The sequence below is a fragment of the Triticum urartu genome, chromosome 2A (genome assembly GCF_056163025.1).
Source record: "Triticum urartu cultivar PI428250 chromosome 2A, HENAU_Tu73, whole genome shotgun sequence".
In the NCBI taxonomy this organism is placed as follows: Eukaryota; Viridiplantae; Streptophyta; class Magnoliopsida; order Poales; family Poaceae; genus Triticum; species Triticum urartu.
Window position 1 is genome coordinate 125,760,631 of NC_141874.1, and position 6,847 is coordinate 125,767,477.

Sequence of the window (6,847 nt, forward strand, 5' to 3'; positions counted from 1 at the left end):
CACCACCAGGAAGTGGAGCCCCGCACGCCGCCGCAGACCTCCACATCCATCCTCTGCCATGGATCCCAGGTTCCCCACCGCCCCTATCTCCCACCGTCGTGGCCCCCAGCTTCTCGACGCACCATCCACCACCGCCATTGCCATGCGCCGCTGCCGCCCGATATGATGAGGCGGCGCCGCCTCCCAAGCCACTGCCTAGCTCCAACATCTCCACGCGTCCACGCCACCGGACGATGAGGGAGACCCGACCGGCCGCCCGCGTTCTGCTGTCCTTCTACGACCTGTTAGTTACCATGTCAAAACCGCATGGTTGGTTGAGGATCGTTCGGTGGCCTAGTTTGCTTGCCTCCGTCACCTTGAGATGTTGGCTGCTGCTGCTAACTAAGGTTTCTTTACTGTTGCTTTTCTATAGGGCACACATCGTTTTAACAAGTAACAGGTGACATGGTGAGGTTATCTACTTGCTGGCTCTACTCTTCTGAAGATGGAGATTAGTAGTATGGGCACACATCGTTCTACTATCCTTCTACGACCCTGCCTCCATAGGGCTCGGCCGGGAGCAACTTCTCTGAATTTCCCGACGTGGCCGCATCACGTCTGAGACCCCGCGCACCTTGACTTTCCCCAACCTCATCCATTCTGCCTCTGTTGTACCCTATTTTTTTGTGAGGGAAGCTCTCCCCTATTAGTTGAACTTCTCGCGAGGGCCGCCTTGACCTTTCCTGGGACGGTTAGAGCATACGACAACCACAAAAATCGTCATCGACTGAGAGACAGAGCACCTAATTTTCCAGTTCCTGGTACGCATGTGCTTTCTCTTATGTATTCTTCATGAGAAGAGTAGGAATAAAAAAGTGGAATAAGTCTTGTGTCAGATGAACAACGTTTGCCAATACAATTTTGCTGTTGCTTGGTTTCTTTTATCAAATGGGATTTTGTCAAAACTTTGAACCGAGGATTGTTTTGTCTCTTGCCTAGGTCTCTGTTGCTATCTTTCTCTTCAAATATTTGCACCAAAAAACTGCTACACGTTTCTGTGTCTAAGTAGTGTTTGTGTTAATACCTGAGAAGGGAGCAATGGTGTAGGATGAAGAAAATGTTAAAGCATGGTGCACACTTCATATGTTTGCCTAACTAGAAACCTAATAATACAAACTGTTGGTTGGTGGTTTCATACTTTCATGTGCATATACTTGTGCTCTTTTCACTAGAGAACAAAAATATGTTCTTTAAAATGCAAAAAATATATTTCTTGCATTAATTGAAAAAGGCTAAGATCTTTCTGGTGCTCTAGGAAATTTTATGGAGTTTGTTTCTCAATTAACTTGCGTGGACCTTCAATCGTCCATCCTAAACCTACCACCTCCTGAGCCTAAAAATGTCTCAATGCAAGTGTGTGCAGTACCAAGAAGTTCTACCATGGGTCTATGTCAAGTTCATATTTTGTGTTCAGTAAAAAATCTTAGTGCGAGTCTGTGCAGTACCTGGAAGTTCTATTACAGGTCTACGCCAATTTCAATGACATTGCCACCGGCAAAATGTTCAGACAATGTGGGTGACTATGTCATGTGTTCAAAGCAACTTGTTTCAGCAAGGTCGAAGTTTATCGTGTGTTCTTGAGTCGAAGTTCACATAAAGAAATGGCAGAAGGTCGATTGTGAATGTGATCCCACCTTGTAACATATGGTCATACACATGCGGTGATTCAGAAATGCGACCGAGGACAGAGAGTGGAGACGCCAAGGAGCCACTGCGTGAGCTAGTTACATCATGATTTGGACCATGTTCCCAACCTGCATGCATTACATTGCTTAGCTGTCAGCAGCCACATGTTTGCATGGTTGATATCAACAAAAACTTCAGTTTTTTGTGGACGTTCTATATTAACATGTTTTATTTGGACGTTCTGGACTAAATATCGATGTTACGTCATTGCTGTTCAATTTCTAGTCTGTGTACACATGGCAAGCACACTGGTAGCACCACACACACATTTCTCCCTATGCATGTGTGGGATTTTTCCCTAATAACTTGCATGTTTGGTGAAATGTGTGATGTCCTGCTACTACCAACAGAGAAGGAAAAAGGCCACTGCACCTCATTTTGAGATAAATAGAACCAATTTAGTCCATAGTGTGTCGCCACCCATTTCTTTTATAAGATCGTTGTGTGTGTGTGTGTGTGTGTGTGTTTTATAAGATCGTTCGGTGTGCTCGTGCTATGGGCATGTATTTTCCTTTATTTTTTGAATAAATTGGAAGTTCATACATACAAAAAATTGAAGTCCAAATATCTTCGATATATGTTCTGAAAAAGCTTAGCAGTTATTTCACCATTTCTAAAAAACAAAACAAAAAGCGAGAAGTTTGAATTTTGAAAAATATAGTAGTTCAAAAATCAGAAAAACACTTTCAACATTTCTATAATTAAAAAAATTCTAGACGTTCATATTTAATACAAAACTAAAAAATTTCTGTTACTAAAATAAATAAACTAAGAAGTCCAAATTACAAAAATAGAGAAATTCGATATTTATAATAACTCAGATTTTCTTTGTTCGTAAAGAATAAAAATGACGAAGTTCAAATTAAAAAAGATGAGTCATTCGATGTATACGAGAAACTCAAATTATTATTGTTTCTAAGAAAAATAAAAATATGAAGTTTAACTTACAAAAAAGTTTGATGCTTAAACATATTTCCTTTCTAAGAATATGACTAAGAAGTTGAAATCAAAATAACAGAGAAGTTCGAAGTATATAAAAAACTCACATTTGTTGCAAGAAAGTTCACGTGCACCTCCGTACACGGTTTAGAATTTATATTGCGGGACGTCCGACCTCCAATTACATGTTTTAAAATGGCAGAAAATGACGTCCGACATTCAATTGTGTGTAATTCGATGTACACACAAAAATGTGACAGAAGTTCATAGTGAAAACAACGAGAAGTTCAAGTACCGTAAGGAATGCATTTCAGGTTAGAATAAAAGTATAGAAAAATTAAAGCTTAAAGGTTTGTTGGAAAGAAGTTCGAGTGCTCTGTCCGAGGAAGTTAAAAAATTATTGCGAAAGAGGTTCACCTTATATTTCCATGTTCAAAAACACAAAAAGAAATTGCTTTTTATGTTTTAAATTAATTCTCTCAATCAACAAAGAAGTTCAGTTATTATTTGGGAGCAATTTGATTTCAAAATGAAAATAAATAATTCAAATTATAGAAATGGAAAAAGTTCATGTACTACATGGTGTGTGATAACAACCAGAAGTTCACATACTACATGGTGTGTATTGATACGTCTCCGTCGTATCTACTTTTCCAAACACTTTTGCCCTTGTTTTGGACTCTAACTTGTATGATTTGAATGGAACTAACCTGGATTGACGCTGTTTTCAGCAGAATTGCCATGATGTTGTTTTATGTGCAGAAAACAAAAGTTCTCGGAATGACCTGAAACTCCACGGAATATATTACAATAAATAATAAAAAATCCTCGCCAAAGATGAAGACCAGGGGGCCCACACCCTTGCCACGAGGGTGGGGGGCGCCCCCCTAGGGCGCGCCCCCTACCTCGTGGGCCCCCTGGAGACCTCCCGACTCCAACTCCAACTCTATATAACTGCTTTCGGGGAGAAAAAAATAGGAGAGAATAAATCATCGCGTTTTAGGATACGGAGCCGCTGCCAAGCCCTAAAACCTCTCGGGAGGGCTGATCTGGAGTCCGTTCGGGGCTCCGGAGAGGGGAATCCGTTGCCATTGTCATCATCAACCATTCTCCATCACCAATTTCATGATGCTCACCGCTGTGCGTGAGTAATTCCATCATAGGCTTGCTGGACGGTGATGGGTTGGATGAGATTTACCATGTAACCGAGTTAGTTTTGTTAGGGTTTGATCCCTAGTATCCACTATGTTCTGAGATTGATGTTGCTATGACTTTGCTATGCTTAATGCTTGTCACTAAGGCCCGAGTGCCATGATTACAGATCTGAACCTATTATGTTTTCATCAATATATGAGAGTTCTTGATGCTATCTTGCAAGTCTATAGTCACCTATTATGTGTTATGATCCGTTAACCCCGAAGTGACAATAATCGGGATACTTACCGGTGATGACCGTAGTTTGAGGAGTTCATGTATTCACTATGTGGTAATGCTTTGTTCCGGTTAGAGGCCTTAATATCCCTTAGTTTCCATTAGGACCCCGCTGCCACGGGAGGGTAGGACAAAAGATGTCATGCAAGTTCTTTTCCGTAAGCACGTATGATTATATTCGGAATACATGCCTACATTACATTGACGAATTGGAGCTAGTTCTGTGTCACCCTATGTTATGACTGTTACATGATGAACCGCATCCGGCATAATTATCCATCATTGATCCGATGCCTACGAGCTTTCCATATACTGGTTTACACTTATTTACTTTCCTGTTGCTATTGTTACAATCACTACAAAATACCAAAAACATTACTTTGCTTTAGTTACTCTTTTGTTACCGTTACCATCAGTATTATATAACTTTTCTACTAAACACTTTGCTGTAGATACTAAGTTTCCAGGTGTGGTTGAATTGACAACTCAGCTGCTAATACTTGAGAATATTCTTTGGCTCCCCTTGTGTCGAATCAATAAATTTGGGTTGAATACTCTACCCTCGAAAGCTGTTGCGATCCCCTATACTTGTGGGTTATCATGTATTTCATATAAAAAATACAATAAAGTGAAACAGAGTGAAGTTCAAACAGACATGCTCCAGAAGTTCAACTATTTCATGCAGCGCAAAAAACAACACGTCAAAAACAGAGTGAGGTTCAAGCAGACATGCCCGAGAAGTTCAACGACTTCTCGCACTGCGTTTCCATTCGCAATGAAGGCAGAAATCATGATCTCGTCATTTCTCTAATTTACTTCAAAACGACAGGAATATATCATTCGTGTAAGTTCAAGTCCCCGGTCAGAGAAAGTTAAGAAAAATATTGTGAGAGAGGTTTGGACAAAAAGAATATCATTTGTATAACACTAACGAAATGGATGAGAAAATTACAAACAAAAATACGTCACAGAAGTTCAATGTGAAAACAGCAGGAAGTTCGACTACTATAGTGAATGAATTTGACATTAATTTTTTTAAAAATAATCGCGAGTTTGAAAATACGATTAACACGAGAAAGTTACATGTTTACATCAGCTTTCCATCGGTATATTACTTGCTCAATTCTAGTGAGTGTTTTGGTGAGTGGATGGAGAGCTACAGGCAAAAAAAACATGTGAAAAACAGAGTGAAGTTCGAGTAGACATGCCGAGAAGTTCAGGTTCTTCACGCGGTGCATTTTCGAAGAATCTGTTTTGCGATAAAGGTAGAACGAATGATATCGCCATTTTTTAAATTACTTGAAAATGGCTAGGAATCAGAGAAAACCATCAACATGAAAAAGTTTCGCATTTTCCTTAGCTTTTGAACGGTATATTATTTGCCCCATTCTGATAAAGTTTGTAGAAATTATGGCGAAAATACACTTTTAGCCATTTTCAAAATTGATTTAAAACTATAAGGAATTGGGAGAAACAACATATACCAAAAAGTTCCGCATTTCCTCAAGCTTTCCAACGCCATATCATTTGCTACATTCGGACGCATGGTTAAAAAATTAGCTCGAAAATACGAACTCGGTGAAAATTGGACCGTTTTCTACATTACTTTTAAACCGTTCAAAATTAGAAAAAGTTTAAACATGAAAAAGTAGCGCATTTTCATAAGCTTTACAATGCCATATCATTTGAATTGATTATCCGTTTAGAAAATGACATCGAAAATATGAACTCGGCTGTTCGGTTTGCAAAATTTTATGTTTTTCCAAATTACTCTTTAACCGTATGGAATTAGAGAAAACTTTTAACATGTGGAAGGAGCGGTTTTGCAGCAGCTTTCCAACGCCATATTATTTGCCTCATTCTGATAAATGGTTTTGAAATGCGATCAAAATACGATTCACGTTTTTTGTGGGAAGAAAAACCGGTTCTCAAAACTGCTCTTAAACCGCTTTTATTTTGCCAAAAATTTAACTTGGGTCATGATACTCGTGTCCATAGCTTTCCGAGGGTATATCGCAAGCCCCATTTGGGCAATGTTTGCGGAAGTTCAACCTAGCACTAGGGGAAGTTCAGGTCGAACAACTCAGGCAGTAAAATTACAACAAAGACATGTTTCATCACGACCCGAGAGCAAATACACCAATGAGCGAGATTCCTATTTAAAATGGGCATTTAGTTGGTAAAAAACATTTGTATATTACACTTACATCACAAAGAACATGATTGACCAAAAAAATTCATGTGGGGAGACACGGTTGAGAAGATAGCCCGAAGGTCGGGTTCCTACAAAGGGAAGTTCAGGCATGTAACTCAGGAAGTTTATGTTGTGATCAGAATAATATTTTGATCCCGTGATTAGAATAGTGTTTATGTATATATATATGTATATATATATATTTTATCCTAAAGGGCCAAATCAATATTGTGAAGATAAACCTTGAAGTCAAAACAATGTTGAAGACAATTCAATGCAAAGATAAAACAATCATGACGCCAAACGCAAATCTTCGAGAAGGTTTGGTGGTGGTGTTATCCACCGTATAGGAAGTAGACACGGCGCACAATTATCGTGGTGCTCCGAAGTCAAATTCCATGTTAATGTATTCACACTTAGAGGGTAAGTCTTCATTAGTTGAAGATGTACGTTACTTCGTGTGTTGCACATCTAAGTCGTCAATATGCATAAGCGTTAGGATGTGTGTCCAATCACATGACATTTGAGGATTCTAAGATATTTAGCTCACACCGCAAC